Raw genomic sequence first — 16,245 nt, forward strand, 5'->3', positions numbered from 1 at the left:
AGCTTCTTAAATCTTGGATCGAGTGCTGTAGTTATCTTTAGAAATCTCACATTGGTACCTGTTTTTGCGTTTTGTCAGATCTGCAATGAACGTGTTCTTAAAATGAACAACATATGCTGGGTCATCATCTGAGACTGCTATAAACTGAAATATATGGCAGAATGTGGGTAAAACACAGAGCAGGAGTGTCATGAATATAGGGGGAAGGGTAGCAACCTTTATATATGCAGTAGCATAAAATCCCTCCTTGGCAGCTGTACTGGATTGCCTTACCTGTAAGGGGTTAAGCAGTTCAAATAACCTAATTGGCACCTGACCAGAAGGACCAATGAAGAAAGAAGACACTTTCAAATGGTGGGGAGGGGAGGATATGTTTGTTTGTTCTGTGATTGTTCCTTCTATGGACAGAGGGAGAAGCAGGTACAACATCTCCTGAAAATATATCTGGAATAATCCATCTAAAATCTTAGAAATTGTAAGCAGGGCAAGGAAATGTGTTAGGTTATATTTTTGTTTTGGCTTGTGAATTTTCCTATGCTAGTTTTATTTGTGTTTTTGGACTGTGAAGCTGAGCCCAGAGGGGAATCCTCCGTGTTTTTAAACCTTTTTATTATGCTGTAAAGTTACTGTCTAGCCTGATTTTGCAGGTGTGATTTTTTTATTTATAAATAAATTTCTTCTTTTAAGAACCAGATTGTCTTCAGGACACAGAAATCAAAGGGTCTGGTCGGTGCTCACATTGCTAAGGCAATTGGTTGGTATATTATTCTCAAGCCTCCCCATAGAATCATAGACTATCAGGGTTGGAAGGGACCTCAGGAGGCATCTAGTTCAACCCCCTGCTCAAAGCAGGACCAATTCCCAACTAAATCACACCAGCCAGGGCTTTCTCCAGGAAAGGGGGGTGAAGAGGCTTGGGGGGGATATTTTGAGAGGATAGAGATTCCAAATAAGCCTTTCCTAAATTTTTGTGTAAATCTCTTGGTGGTGGCAGCAATACCCTCCAAGGACAAAGGAAAGGAATTTGTGCCTTGGGAAAGTTTTAACCTAAGCTGGTAGAATATAAGCTTGGGGGCAAGGGGGAGTCTTTCATGCAAGTACCCACATCTGTGCCCCAGAGTTCAGAGTGGGGGGGAACCTTGACAAGGAGACATATAATTCTCCCTCGAGAAGTTCAGTCACAAATTTATTTAACGCATTTGTTAAAAAAAAAAATAACGTTATCGGCATGGAAGCATGTCCTACAGAATGGTGGCCAAAGCATGAACGGGCAAATGAATGTTTAGCATATCTGATATGTAAATACCTTGCAATACCAGGTACAAAAGTGCTGTGCAAATGCCTGTTCACTTTCTGGTGATATTGTGAATAAGAAGAGTGCAGCATTATTGCCTATAAAAGTAAACAAACTTGTTTGTCTTAGTGATTGGCTGAACAAGAAGTAGGACTGAATGGACTTGTAGGCACTGAACTTTTACTTTTGTTTTGAGTGCAGTTATGTAACAATCTACATTTGTAAGTTGATTTCAATTACTGCACCTAATACGATATATATGAAAATGTAGAAAAATCCAAAATATTTAATAAATTTCAATTGGTGTTGTTTAACAGTGTGATTAAAACTGTGATTAATTACAATTAATTTGAGTTAATAGCATGAGTTAACTGTGATTAATCAACAGCCCAGCTTACCACAAAAAGGGCCAACTTCCTGCAAGACATTGATTTCCTTCATTATCAACCTCCCTCAGAACAGCATCCTTGCTACCATGGACGTCACCTTCCTGTACTCTAGTGTCCCTCACTGGGAAGGTATCATTAATTGCCTCAAACACATACAAGATAATGCACAGCACTCAGAAATCTACCCAAAATACATTGCCAAACTCATTCATTTTATCCTCACCCACAACAACATTACATTTAACAACAAACAATTTGTCAAAATCATGGGAACAGCCATGGGCACTAGGATGGCTCCCCAAAATACCAACTGCTTCATTGGCCATCTCAATGCAGAATTTATGGGAAAATGCACCACAAATCAAAGACATACCTGAGATGCAATGATATTTTCATCCTCTCGGTAGAAGAGCTATACGTCTTCATAGATTTTTTTTTTAACCACACTTTCAACAACCATCAAACTCTCTCTAGAACGCTCCCACACCAGGGTAAACTTCCTGGACACCATGTTTAGCTTAAACAGTGGAGCCCAACAAACAACTATATATGAGAAACCCACCAATCACTACATTTACCTCCACAGACCAGCAAACACGCCCAGGCACACCATAAGAATCTGTTACCTACAGCGCTGCACTTGGATACCAAAGACTTTGCTCCAAAGAGGAAATCCAGGTTACAGCTAACACAAGTAAAACTGCCTTTGCTAAACAAGGACGCTCCAGAGAAGTAGATCACATCATGGAAAGGGCCACTCAAATACCCCAAAGAACCTGCTTCAATACAGGGAAAAAGAAACCCACTGACTGAACTTACTTCTCACCTACCACCCCACCCTGGAACCCATATGGTATATCATCAAATATATACAACCTGTACTTGATGGGGACCATATCCTGAAAGAAATCATTCATGAACCCACTCTTCTGGCCTTCAAGCAACCCTCTGTCCTCGCAAAACTCATCATCAGAAGTAAACTTCAGACCAATTCAAAGCAGCACTAAACCCTACCAGAACAGATGCAAAACCTGCAGACATATCTCCACTGCTATGATGACCAATACCCCATACAATTCTCCTTGCAAGATTCACAGGGCTTACACATAGTTATCCCAACATATGGCTTAATTCCAGTGCATCCAATGCCCCAATAACTATGTGGGTGAAACAAGATTATCATCATGCTCTCAAATTAATCTCCACAGGAAAAAATGGTAAGAGGAATAACACCATATCACCCAGGGGTGAACACTTTTCTCAAAGTGATCACTCTGTCTGATCTTTCAATGCTTATCTTCAAGGGAAACCTGTACAATCCCTTCAGAAGGCAAGCCTGGGGACTTAAATTCATAATTTCCCTAGACACCAAAAACAAAGATTTAACAGCTACACTGGTTTTATGACTCATAAACATGACACCACCCTGCCTACTACCCTTAATTGTCTGCTTCAGATCCTTTATGTATAATGATCTAATCTGATTGCCCACTTCATTTCAAGTGACTGCCTCCAACAGATGTAACCCCTTCTACTTAACAATCTTTCCCAATTTGTATTTAGCTCAGACCGTCCACTTCCATCCCTAGACCTAAAGAAGTGCTTTGTGTAGCCTGAAAGCTTGTACCTTCTAAACACAGAAGTTGGTCCAATAAAAGGTATTATCTGACATACTTTGTCTTGCTCATTTAAAAACAATATGTAAGAGCAAGACAGTTATTTGCTCTCTCAGTCCATCTTTGGAAAGTTCACTGAAGAAATATTTTTCACTCTTCTCCATAAAAATTGTATTATCTATTTTTCTCCTTGACACGCTGACCTCTGCCCACTACTGTGACCTCAGTAGTTTATCATCCTGCTTTGTAAAGCTGCTGGTGTTTTTTTTTTTTCTCTTTGGCTCTAGTCCACACATCTGTCACTCTGAAATCAAGCTACTATAATGTGCTTTACGTAGGACTTTACCTTCAGACCATTTAGAGCTGAAACAAGCCGAGAATACAGAGCTTCCAGCTATCAGTGGTGTTGACAATTCTTGTAATTTTATCATGAGCCGTGTAATATTTGGTATTTTTTCCCCTTCTAGCTCCTGGAATTAAGAGGCTTAATGAGACTCTCAGCTCTCTTTTTTTTTTTTTTTTTAAAGTAAGTTTCCATCCTTCATAATTTTGGAAAAAATGCTTGTACACATGACATGAGTGCACCCGTAGGCTCTGAAGCCAGAAGGCAAATAAAAAAACCCTGTGATGGGGTGCACTTACCTCTTGTGAGTGCCCCTGGTTGAGTGTGTGTGTGTGTGTGTGTGTGTGTGTGTGTGCACTTTCTGTTGCTGTAGACCTCCTTGGGCTTAGGTCCTTAGTTAGTCCTGTAGTCTAGCAATGGACTCGGCCCTGGCATCAAGCAGATAGTCTGCTGGGCATTCTGGGAGTTGGAGGCTCCAGCTTGCTTGGACAGAGGAGGTAAACTACAACTTCCAGAAGGGAGTGACCCAAGCCCCATTTTGAAAGAGAGGTGGTGTTATAATTTAAACTAGGGGGTTGGCAAGGGCCTGCTCTATGAAGGTAAAGTAGTTATTGCCACTCTCTGCCTGGGCCAGGTCTGCATGCATTACAGCCCCCTGCAGCTGCATAGGGATGTCTGAGCTGTTCCCCACCCCGAAAGGGAGTGACTGCCCAGGATTGTAGCCTTCCTACCCAGAGCAGGTAATGAGATATGGTGGGGGTGGAGCAGGGGGTAGGGCAGGAGGTCATTGGGGAGAAGTGGGGGTGTCTGGGGAGCTGGGTCAGGGAGAGCTGCACTGGTAGTTGCGGGGAGCTAGCATGGAGTCATGGACCTTCCACTTTGCAGATCGTGAATTGGATGCGGATACACATTTTTGTATCCACACAGGACTCTACTAATGGGGTCCCAGCAACCAACCCAGGTCTCCTTCTCGCTCCCTCCAGAACTGCTCTGTCCAAGGTCCTGCCAGACAGGCACACTGTCTATACTCTTCTAGCTCCCACAAGGAACTGCTCTCAGTCTGGCCCTGCAGCTGTCCTTATACTAGCCTGCTGGGCTCCAATTGGCTGTGTCCCACACACCCATTCTAGGCAGCTTAGAGGACCCTTCCCATGGCCCTTTTCTGGGGCAAGGTGTGGCAGGGCAGGGGGCCTCAGTGGGTCTGACACACCCTGTCACAAACCCCAACATGTATTATTTTAAAAAAACTCATCATTTTAAAGCTAGTCTCAGGGGGTTCTTAGGACCTAATTAATGATATTTGGATGCTTGGGAGGCTAGCAACTCTGGGTCTGCAAATAACCAGCAAGTGCTTTGTACACCACAGTTTGGGAAACTCTCTACTGACCTACAAATAAAAATAAATAAATAAATAGCATTTGTTAGGAAAAGAAAAGTAAAACACATATTTTGAAAAATGGCCAGCTGGGAGCCTGATACTAGCAAGTGCCATCCTCTCTTCTGCAAAATGCTAAGTGCCGTCGGCACCCACTGAAACCAGTTTACATTTATCAGATTGTTTCCAGGAAGCTAATTTCTGGTGACAAACATTAGCAATACATCAGAAACAACCATTCTGAGCTATTTCCATCTTGGAAAATTATATCAATATCTTGGAGCCGTTCAGAATTAGAAATTACAGTGCAATAGCATGCCATTAGTTTTTAGTAGCTCTCCTAATTGCAACCAGTGCTTCAGGATGTGCAAGATTGTGGACCCACCAAGCACATGCTACTCTCTCCTCTCTGCAAGGTTGGTTCTTCTGTGTTCAGGGCTTCCTGAAGCCCTTCCTTGGGTTGAGCAATTTGGCCCTGGAGGACTGAGGCATGAGATGGCTACAGTAAAATAAGCTTTCTAGGAAAAGAAATGAGACTACAGGATGCACTGAGGTGGAGTGGCTTTCTACTGAACAAGAGGGGGAGAGACCAAACTCTGAACGCAAATGAATGGAGCCAGACCATCCTTACCCCTCCCACCAGAAGTCAAGAGGCAGGACTGGAAGTATAAAGGGCAGGCCCTGGAGCTCAGTTGGACTGCAGCTGCTGAAAGAGATAGATACTTCCTGCCTGCTCCTGAGCTGGACGTCTGCAGTCAATGTGTTGTGGCTGGATTCCCCAGTAGCAAAATACTCTGCCACTGTTGGCCCTGGTTTGGGGTCTGGACGAGTCAGGTGGGACCAGGCTCCTTGGTCACCCCACCCTTGGGGTGGCAGCCTCCCCTCTCTAGGTCAAGAGGCCTGTGTTTGTCAGCCATCTGCTGGAGCTAGGATGCCAGACCCCTGTACTGCTCTCCCCTGACTGTAGGCCAGAGCCATAAACTTTTGGCTGCCCTGCCCTGACTGAGGGCCTGGGCTCAGGGACTCACTCGCAGCTCTGCCTGGACTGCAGGCTTGAGCCATTGTCAATGCAGGACTCTGCTAACTCCCTGCCTGTGGGTGATACCCAGTGATGTAGTGAGGTGGAGTGGCCTCCCAGTGACCCAGAAGAGGAGGGACCACTGCTAAGCCACTACTCAGGATTTGCAAATCAGTGTTGAGTTCTGCTTAAAAACTGGTGATCTGATGAAGTTCAGAGAGTCCTGTTAGGTTTGTACGATTGGTTTAAAGGGAAACTTAGAACACGTGCTGAACAATTTTTTTAATATTAATAGGCATTGCCAAAAACAACAAACACTCTCTGATAAAAACCTCTAAACTGATCACATGACTTTCCAATCCAAAATCATAGCTCTGGCTTCTTGGACATGAAAACTTACTTCACCATAGGAGCAGCAGGACTTGTCACACTACATTTATTAATAAGGTCTTTTTTTTTACTGAAAATACTGATCCTTTCCCATACTGTTGAGGAAAATATCCTTATGCTAATGTATTTGTGCTTATAGGCCTTTCTAGCAAAATTCTGTTCATTGCCCCCACCTTAATCTCACTGAGGTCAATAGGACTTGTTCTGATCTTGCTCCATTTAATGTAGTAGAGTTCCTCATGACTTTCACAAGTTTAAGTGAGATCAGAATTGGGCCCAAAGGAATTTTCCATTGACTCTAATGGAAATAAGAGCATAAGCTTAGAGCCAGATCAATGGAGCTACATTGAATTACATCACCTGTGGCTCTTGTCTATCACGTCTATTTTCCTAATGTTGTTACATAAAAAATAAAGTGTTCCATTGGTCAATCAAGAAAAAAAATAACAATTTGGAACAGGTTTATTTTTTCTTTTTTCCATACTAGAAAGAGAAAGAAATAGTGTACACAAAAGGGTTCCTGGCTTTTGTTGTAAAGCAGACACTCATTTGTTGTTTGTGCTGGAGCACAAAGCGGGGGAAAAATAGCAAAGAGAGGAAATTAAATTTCTCAGTAAATGTTTCCTTCTGACAAAATACACATTGCTGCAGAGGATTAGAAGGTGATAACATCAGTCTATTACCTCAGAGACTGAAATAACATGTTCTTCAAATCCTATCATATTTATTTCTTTGGAACAGAATTTGGTGATTTGGCATTATGGCCACTGAGTCTTGCCTTTTTTTTATTGTAGTACTTTATGCTAAATTATAAAGTTTAGGGTACATACTTTATGTAGTTCATTTTAACGTCATGAATTTGCATTTTACGTGAGCCAAAGAAGATAATTCTGCAATACATATGCTTTCTGATTAACTGTGTGTGACTTTTAAATAGGTCAGCAAAATAAGTTTTAAAGAGTATTTTGAAAGATCGAAATTCATCTTTGCTTTATGATGCAGAGATTAATCTTTTCTTGCTAATATAACTTATGATAATCAGCGAAAGTCCTTTGTTTTACAAAGTTATTGGCAGCTGTTGGAAATACTTGCTGTAGGATTTGGTAGTTTGATTTCAGTTTAGCTACTTTGTGAAGTAAGGATAAGAATCTAGCTCACGGATAGGTAAAGGCCTTTGCCATAATATCCTTCCAAGTGCCAGCCAAGAAGATATATTATGACCAAGTCTTCCAAACTAGGTGTCTATGTTATACACACAAACTACATTTGTATTCAGGTATAAACAGTTAACAGTTCACATAAAACATATATCTGCATGTGTAAACGCCTATTGGTGCATAAACTACATGTTTTGCATACACAAATAGTTGTCTATCCACCCATGCATGGTTTCCATATCCAACTTTGGTACTTAAAAAAAAAAAAAATTGGCCCTGAAATGCCATTTTTGTTGCATTCTGATTTATCTGCTTTTAAAAGATTTATAATCTAGGTCCCAGGTGTTTGCATGATTACTTCTTGCCCTCTGTTCCTTCTTGAGAGTTGTTATATGCTGGGATGGGTCTGCTTTCCATAATTAGTTCAGTTTGGACCAGATGGACGTCAGGACATTCACTTTTCTTCTCTGTGCCTCTGCTTCTCCATCTGTTAAGAACTTTGGACTTGAGTTCTCTCACTTGAGCCTGGGGTTAGTCAGCTCCACTCTCCAACTGGTTAATGAGCCCAGCTGGACTGTGACAGAATTGTCTGATGGACTGGCCCACCACACTTGCTGTAAGGAGCCAACAGGTCTGCATTTAAACTCAGCAGCTACTCAACACTTATGCCTTGGCTGTGATCTCGCCTATGCCTGTCTTGTTCCTATGCTTGTTCCTGTTCCGTTCCCATCTGTTCCAGTCCTGTGCCCTTGCCTGGCTTCTGACTCCGGCTCTGACTCCCAGTTCCTGTTCTCAGCTCTAACCATTAGGAAATACTGCCCCTTCCGCAGTCCTTGACACCATCTATCTCTTGTCTGTCATGCCTGAGGATCATCACCTGTAAAACTTTCTCCTGGAGAAGGTTCAATAGAGTCCTTTGATTGCTGACTTCGGAGCATGAGGCATGCCCCATGTGTTTAGGTGAGCTTATTCATGATCATTTTACTACTGCCTCCTTTTAATTTCGATCTTCTGTGTCAGGTATCTTTTTCATTGGCTGGGTGGTTTGCCTGTAGCTTTGGCATTTTGCTTATACCAGATCCTCTGGTTCTGGTTAGCTGTGTGCTTGAGCTGTTTGTTCTTTCATTGTCCCCATGACTGAAGTTTTATTTTGTTTTATTTTGTTCCATTTCTTTTCTGATGCAAAAATCCTTTGAAGTCATTGGGAGTCTTTCCATTCACTTCAATGGGGTTGAGCTAAGGCCATTAGTGTGTAGACTCTATTCATATAAACTTTTAAATTGCAAATTAGACACTTCACTAAACAAATATATAATCAAATTTGCACACACAACTATTGTAAAATGCAATTAATTAAAATCAACTAAGTATTGAAAAAAACATACAGCTACTAAAAATACATGCAAAAAACCAAAACACCCACAAGCCAGGGCTGTTGTACAGTGATTAGAGATGTGCTTCTTTCCATTGTATGTAAACCTTTCAAATATTTTAGTTTGACCCTTGTGACTTATTCTTTGTTTTGGCATGAAAATGCTTAAGCACAAATACTTATTATTCAGATGTGACCCTACTAAAATAACTCTAAAAACAAAACTAAAGAAGTGGTTGTCGGTTATATTTTATGGTAGATGCCTCAAACGGGGAATTGCTACTTTATTATTTGAATTATTTAAATACAGGCTAATTGTTAAAATCTAATTCTTGAGATTTATAAACTATACATCAACTTCACTGGTTGTAGTAGATACATATCCATTATATAGTTGACAATTTCAACAAGTAGCCTCTTTAGATTAAATTAGATTTGTAGGGTATATCTACACTGCAAGAAAACACCTCTGGCTGGCCCATGTCAGCTGGCTCAGGCTCAGGCTGCAGGGCTATAAATTGCAGTGTAGACACCTGGGCTTGGGCTAGAGCCCAGGCTCTGGAACCCTCCCCCATCACAGGGTCCCAGAGCCTGAGCTGCAGCCCAAGCACCTACACTACAATTTTCTAGCTCTGTAGCAGGAGCCCAAGCCAGCTGACATTGGCCATCCATGCGTGTTTTATTGCAGTATAGACATACCTTCAATGTTATTTGCAACAATAGGACTCTCTTTATTACAGCCCAGTTAGGCACAGTTTTTTTTAGAATAATTAGTCCTATTTTTTTAACTGGTGTGCTAGATTTAGCTATTAAACACCAATTAAGTTTTAACTGCTCCAACTAGCATCCTTACTCAGACTGAGTAGCACTTTACTAGACAAAATGACTTGTTCAAATCGAAGTTGCAAAGTAAGGTCCTTATTCTGCAAACACTTATATACACACAAGTAGCTTTACTCATATGAGTAGTGTCACTGAGTTCAATGGGTCTGCTCACACGAGTGTAGTTACTCTTGTGTAATTGTATGCACTATGGGTAACTAAAGGGAGCAGAATCCAGCTCTTAATTCAAGGTATATACACATCTTGCTGCTCTGCATCCATGTCAACAGGATTTGATTTAGAGTATTTCTATACATTGGCAAAAATATATGTAACCCTTCTGCCCCTCTGAGTTGGCAGCAACAAGGGCCGGGTTCAGTATCCAGGGGTTCCATTTCAATAACACAATGCATAACTGGCTCGAGCCCACACCCAGTGACCTGGGACACTTACATATCGCACCCCCCTGGGCGCCTCTAGGAGGCAATACTTCCCCTCTCGCAAGCACGGCAAGCACGGAGTCTGAGTGTAGCAAAAAGTTTAATAGGGAAGGAAAACATGCGGCATCCCCCATTGGAGAAACAACTCACAAACAGGATTGAAACACAAACTAAACAAAAACCACACTCCAACTATGTTGGCAAAGTCCTTTCTCCCTTAAGGTGTCTGTAAGTCCAATCACCCGCGAAAGTCCACAAACGCAAAAGTCTCTGGTTCAGTGCACCACCAGAATTTCAAGAGTTCTCTGCAGAGTTTTTACCCCCCCCCATCTGTGAAATGGGGGGGATCCACAACCAGGTTAAAGGGCACCTTACGTGGGCCAGGCCCTGCTCGCCTCTCCGTGGGAGTCGGCTTGCAGCCTTTGCACAAGACCAGCTCAAACCACACCAGCTTATTGCCGCTCCTCAGCTCGTCCCTGCAAACTGCTTCACCGCTCACTGCATGGGCTGCTCCAACAGCGGTAAACTGCTCCTCTGCCAGCCACTAACAATAGTCTTCAGGGCTCCCAACTATTAACACAGCACGCAGTGACTCAGCTCTTTTCAGCTCTTGACGGGAGTCCTGGTGCTGATGCACCATTGCCACATGAAATTCAGCCTGCGTTCTAGATAGACTCTAACAGAATCAAAAATTAGCTCTACTCTTATAATGAGAGAGAAGATTGAAATTATGTTCCCAGGCCTCAAAAGGGGGCCCATACCGAATCAGATACACACAATCTCCCACCTCATCAATTCAACTGGTTTGGACCATGCCCTTGTTCAAGCAAAAGTGTCATTAATTTATATCGAGACATCTCTGTCAGAAAGAAGGTCTCCTAGTTCCTCATTCCAACCATAATCTAAGTGGCCACACTTTTATCCTGCCCACGAAAGAAATTGGCATCACCAAGCTGTCAAAAATAACCACCCAGGCTGCCTGCTGGGTTGCTCCATGCAAAATCTGCGATATCACCTTTTGAACATCTTTCCGACGTCCCAAATTCACCACCAGACTCGGTAGGGCCAGCCTGACCTGCTTAGCATCCACATGGCCTGTCAACGAGCAACGCCTCTAGCCTACTAAGGATTTGTCTACAAAAAGGAGTTGGAAACAGGTTTAAGTGATCAAAGCAAGCTCCATAATGGTTCAGCTTGAAAACTAGGCTACTGGATGTAATTTGAAGCTCCATTGTATTAGGCTGAACTATGAAAGTCCAACCATATCTTGGAATAACACTCCTTCACCATGTTTGGGGAAGCTTACAAATGCCTCATCCAGGTAGGCCTTCGGAACGTTTAACCTTCAACACGAATAAGACTCAGTGCTGCAAAATGCTGAGGTGACACTGTGTATGAGCATTTCGGAAACAGTTTCAATATATAATAATAGAAAGATAAGTCCAAAATGACTTAATCAATCTCTCATAAAGAAATTGAGAGGGTCAATTCATTCCTGGTATAACCCTGGAATAATGATTAAACCTAACAGATGTCACCCAAGGTATTTAATAATGACTACTTAAATGAGATCAAAATAAAACCATATCCACCAAAGATAGCAGCAATATAAAGCAATGATAGGAAATCCCAGAAGAGAAACCCTAACCGAGATTTTTTGATTAAATAGTGACATCCGAGATGGAAGTCTAGACAAAATACAATGCATAAGAACAGTAGATCCTAGACTTGAAATGAACAATGGGAAAAATCCCTACTTGAAAGGCAGAATGTTCAAAAAATAGGTATAAACGCATAATGGTGATAGGGTAATCAACTAAGTGTCCACCCTGTACAATGACGTTACTGATATAAAGGACATATAACATGGGTTGCACCAAGGTCTGTAGACACCAAATCTAATTAAGGGTCATATAAGGGTAAACAGTTAACGGTGCTTGGTATGATTAGTTGCGCATGTCTGTATCTTTGTAGTTAAATATAAGATGGCTGTATACTGTCTGTATTCAAATTGTGCGCAGTTCTGGGTGACACCCCAGACAATTAGTGTTACTCTGCATTAGCCTGCTGATGGCCCATAAGGACCATCACTACACAATTGACCATGAGAGAAGGCAGATAACAGCATTGTGACTCACAGGTGAGCAGAGAACTGGCCCATGTGACTGCAGACCAAGTTGCGTAATTCCACAGTAAGAAACAAAGACTTGTCCTTACACCTGGAAAAGCCTGTATAAGGCTGATTCCTCATCTCCATTGGCCTTCAACCTGCTCCTACCTCTGGACACCTGCCTACAAAATGCTCCAACAAAAGGACTGAAGACCATCCACGGGAGATGTTCAGAACTTGATAAAACCTGCAGTTATCCATCACTGCTACAACCTGACAAAACTTTGACCATCTAGTATGTATGATTCCAATTAAACAATTCTACTCCAATTCTTTCCCTATGAATAAACCTTAGATTAGATGCAAAGATTGGCAAACAGTTGATTGTGGGTAAGACTGATGTGTATAATTGACCTGCTGGGTCTGGGGGGTCCTTGGGACGAGAGAACTTTCTTTACTGGTGGTTTACATAACCCATTATCATCCCCAAGAGCGGGCACTGATGGATACTGAAGACTGGTGTCCTAGAATTGGCTTGACTTGTGTAGCCCAGTGGTAAAACTGAAGTCATTTGTTGCTGGTTGTGCCTTAGAGGTGGAAAACCCCGCCTAGGGGAGTTGCAGGGGGACAGCAGAGAAACCAAAACAAGCCAAGAAAAGGGAGGGGCAGGGTCCGCATGCACCCAGTCTTGTGGGGGCCTGTGTTCGGTGTGCGGCGCAGGCACAGCGTGGAACAGAGTGAGAAAGAGGCAAGCGGGAGAGACACACTGAGGATGACCGAGTGAAGCGGGCAGTAACATGGTCCGGAAGGGCACCTAAAAGATTTGTCGGCAGAAGTTGCAACCTATAGAGCTGGCTGGAAGAAAAGATAAGAGGACTGGAGATGCCAGTGGAAACTCTGGCTGAGTTTTAGAAGGAGTTTTGAGCAAGATGCACCTTCCGAGACTCGGAGGAGTCTGAGTGTAGCAAAAATGTTTAATAGGGAAGGAAACAATGCGGCATCCCCATTGGAGAAACATACCACAAACATGATTAAACACAAACCTAAACAAAAAACCACCCTGCCAACTATTTTGGCAAAGTCCTTTCTCCCTTAAGGTGTCTTTAAGTCCAATCACCCGCCAAAGTTCCACACAACGCAAAAAGCCTGGTGCAAACCGCTTCACTCCGCTCACTGTTCCATGGGCTGCTCCAACACGCTGTAAACTGCTCCACTCTGCCAGCCACTTAACAATAGGTCTTCAGGCTCCCCCACTAGTTAACACAGCACGCAGTGACCTCAGCTCTTTCAGCTCTTAGTAGGGGAGTCCTGGTGCTGATGCACCATTGGCCCAACATGAATTCAGCTCTGCAGTCTCTAGATAGACTCCTAACAGAATCAAAATTAGCTCTACTCTTTAATAATGGAGAGAGGAAGATGTGCAATTAGTGTTCCAGGCCCTCAAAAGGGGGCCCATACCATCAGATACATACACCAATCCTCCAACCTCACTCAATTCACTGGGTTTTGGAACCCATGTCCCTTGTCTAGCAAGTGTCATTTAATTTATATCGAGACATCTCTGTCATAAAGCAGTCTCCTAGTTCCTCATTCACATAATCAGGTGGCAACACTTTATTTATCCTGCCCCAATACGAAAGAAATTGGGCATCCCAGAGCTGTCAAAATAACCATCCCAGGCTGCCTTGCTGGGTGTGCCCATGCAAATATCTGCGATATCACACTTCTTGACATTCTTTCCGCACTTCCCATAATTCACCACCAGATGTCAGGGTAGGGCTCAGCCTGACTCTGCTTACATCCACATGGCTGTTCATACTGAGCATGCCTTCTAGGGCTCTCTAGCTAAGGATTTATTGCTACAAAAGGGAGTTTGGAACAGGTTTCAAAGTGGATCAAAGGCAAGCAGTTCCCTAATTGGTTCAGCTTTGTAAAACTAGGCCTACTGAGTATTTTGAAGGCCTCCATTGTATTTAGCTGAACTATGAAAGTCCAGACATAGCTTTGGATGAACTACCTTCCTTCACCATGTTTTGGGGTAAGCTTTACAAATTGCCTAATCCAAGTTAGGCCTTTCCTGGAAGCTGTTTAATCCTTCAACACTGCATAATGATCTCAGTGCTGCAATTCTTATGTGACACTGTGTATGGAAGCTATTTCGGAACAGTTTCAATTAATAATAATAGGAAAATGATGAAGTCCAAAATAGACTTAATCAATCATCTTTCACTAAATGAAAATTTGAGAGGGTCAATTCATTCCTGGTATAATCCCATGGAACTTAATGGAGTTAAACCAGACATGAATTTCACCCAAGGTATTTAAATATTGACTACTTAAATTCAGAGATCTAAATGAGGAACCATATTCCACCAAAGATATGCAGCTAAATAGTAAAAATTCATTATAGTGAAATTCCAGCAAGATAATACCCTTACCCGAGATTTTGATTAAAATATGATCATCATATGGAAATTCTAGACTAATTACATAGCATAATGAGGACAGTAGATCCTATGAATACTTGATATGAACAATGGGATAGAAAGTCTCTCTAGCCTTGAAGTGCAGATTGTTAAAATATAGGTATAAACTGCAATGGTGTACAGTAGGTAATATCAAGCTAAGTTCCTGTGTCCAGCCCTGTACAGATGTGACGTTACTGATATAAACTGGGACCATATAGAACATGGGTTGCAACCAAGGTCCTGTAGTGACACCAAATCCTATGTAAAGGGGGTCATATAAGGTGTCTAAGACCAGGTTACGGGTTGCTGGTTATGATTATGTTGTCTGCATGTCTGTATCATTTTGTAGTTAAAGTTTAGTCTTGGCGTATCTGTCATGTATTTTCAAATTGGTGCTGCAGTTTGGGTGACACCCAGAAAAGTTAGTGTTAGCTCTTGCTAGTGCTGATGCCATGAAGACCATCATACCCAATTGACCCATTGAGAGAAGGCGAACACTTTGACCAGGGTGTGCAGGAAGAATGGCCATGGACCTGGCGGATCCATTTGCCTGTCTTACCAGAAGCAAACTGTACACTTGGAACCTTAGCGTCTCACTCCATCGGCCTCACCTTCTACTGAGCGCTTTGCTAACAAACTTGAAGCTCTGCCACAAAGGACTGACTGACCCATCCCATGCGGGAGATGTTTTCAGAGACTTGATTTAACCTGCAGTTTATTCCATCACTGCTACAAGCCTGAACTAAGAACTTTGCGTTACTGATGTAATTGATTCCATTTAACCAATCTAGCTTCTTCATCTTTTTCCCTTTATGAATAACTTTTTAGATTTATTTCTACAAGGATTGGCACCGTGTAGATTTGTGGTAAGATTCTGATGTGTTTATTGACCTGGGTCTGGGCTGCTTTGGATCGAGATGAACCTTTTTCTTTTACTGGGGTGATTGGTTTCACATAACCATTCATCCCAGACGCGTGGCCCTTGCATGGTGATACTGAAGACGGGTGTCTAAGGAATATTGCTTTGTGTGACTTGTGGGTTAGCAGTGGGGGTAAAACTGAAGTCATTTTTGTCTGGCTGGTTGGTTTGCCTTAGAGGTGGAGAAACCAGCCTAGGGGGAGGTTGCAGGGGCGACAAGGCAGAGAACCAACAAGCCAGAAAAGGAAGGGGCAGGGGTCCGCCTGCGACCAGTGCTGTTGGGAGGCTGTGGTGCGGTTAGTGTTGGGTGGACTGCCAGGGCACAGCGTATGGAGGCCAGAATGAGAAAGAGGCCAGCGGTGAGGACACATGAGGCATGACCGGCATGTGGAAGCTTGTGGCATGTTACTGGTCTACAGGGGACCTGAAAGGAGTTTGTCTGCCATGAAGTGCCACCTGATAGAGCTGCTGGGAAAGAATCAGAGACTGGGATGCAGGTGGAACTCTGGTAGTTTAGAAGGGCGGTGGCATG

General features: G+C 42.7%; 1 protein-coding gene across 1 annotated transcript in view; it reads left to right on the forward strand.

The window, feature by feature from the left end:
• The window catches only part of FSHR (follicle stimulating hormone receptor), a 166,913-nt gene that overhangs the window by 49,994 nt on the left and 100,674 nt on the right, over positions 1-16,245 (forward strand). The gene's annotated exons all lie outside the window — the stretch shown is intronic.

This window comes from Chelonoidis abingdonii, chromosome 3 (assembly GCF_003597395.2).
Source record: "Chelonoidis abingdonii isolate Lonesome George chromosome 3, CheloAbing_2.0, whole genome shotgun sequence".
Taxonomy (NCBI): domain Eukaryota; kingdom Metazoa; phylum Chordata; order Testudines; family Testudinidae; genus Chelonoidis; species Chelonoidis abingdonii.